The 1212-nt window shown below is 39.6% G+C and overlaps 1 protein-coding gene across 1 annotated transcript in view; it reads left to right on the plus strand.

Moving 5' to 3' along the window:
- LOC109463192 (hexokinase-2-like) overlaps positions 1 to 277 on the plus strand; it is a 12224-nt gene extending 11947 nt beyond the window's left edge. Inside the window, exon 11 of the transcript XR_002139809.1 lies at positions 14 to 277. The gene's annotated coding sequence lies outside the window, so the exon portion shown is untranslated. The remainder of the gene's footprint in view (positions 1 to 13) is intronic.
- The last annotated feature ends 935 nt before the right edge of the window (positions 278 to 1212 follow it).

Here is a 1212-nt window from a genome sequence, read left to right on the forward strand (position 1 = left end):
GATTCGTCGAAAGGTAAGGTAAAATCTTAACTACAGTCATGCCTCTAGGCTACACTATGACATGATTGAAAGTCTATGCATTACATGTCTTCATTGTCATGCATCATCTCACTCACACATACACAGCACTAACTACAGATCCACATATTCAATCCCAAATTTTAGTCACGAGTACTAAGGTGCAATTTCTGTTGATACACTCAACAGAACCTGACACAACATGTGCTGTTTTATGTGTTTGGTGCACACTTTGGCAGAGGTACATCATTTGAAACAACAACAAAAAATGCAAAAGCAGTGGGTTAAAACATATCACAGCTGCATGGCTAAAAGTGTTCATCAACCTATTCTCGACACTCGGGGATTTACATTGCACAACCTACATACATACAATTAAGTTGGTGGTCATTTTACTCTACCATTGCCATGTAGAACTTCAACATTTGTTTCTCAAAAAAAAGGAGTTTACCACAGTGACATCAAGCTCATCTTCAGTAGTTACTCATATTTCCATACATTCTTCTAGTGCAAGACATAATGTAATTTTACAGAGCAGACATCATAAGCAAAGCAAGGGTGATACAGGTTGTCAAGAATTCAGTTTGCTCATTCATATACAACACACTCACTCTAGGACTGAGAATATTTTGACTGATTAGTATACAGTTAGTTCAGCTGAAGGCAGCAGTTGTTATTGGTAGCTGATGTGAAAATGTAAAGTCACTATGGTATACAGGGCTAGGGTCAAACGAGTCAGGAGGGAATCAAATCCTTGGTCTAGTACAGACATCTATCCTCAAATCTCATACCAACAGGAAGAGTCTACAACATAAGCAACAAGGTTGGTGATAAAACACTTCTTTTCTGGCAGTACTGATGACTCAAACTTGCTGACACTGGCTTCAAAAGTTCAATATTGCTAGTAATTGCTACAAAACACTGTTTGATCAATGCTGCAGAATTCATGTAGCACCACAAATATGCAGACCACTCTACAATCATCAAGATGTAGCCACTCCTGTCATTTTCTCTAACAAACTCATCTCACGACCTTTGTCCTCATCCTTGACCTCCCTACATGACCCCAAGGTCACCTTGGTGTGGACAACCTGTTGTCATACCCATAGTGCTTTCCTTTTGAAACACAGTGCACACATAAAGCCATGCATGACTGGCTTTTCTTGAATGCTGCTCGTCTGACATCACATGCTG

Source organism: Branchiostoma belcheri, unplaced genomic scaffold, assembly GCF_001625305.1.
Source record: "Branchiostoma belcheri isolate BF01 breed outbred unplaced genomic scaffold, Haploidv18h27 scaffold123, whole genome shotgun sequence".
Taxonomy (NCBI): domain Eukaryota; kingdom Metazoa; phylum Chordata; class Leptocardii; order Amphioxiformes; family Branchiostomatidae; genus Branchiostoma; species Branchiostoma belcheri.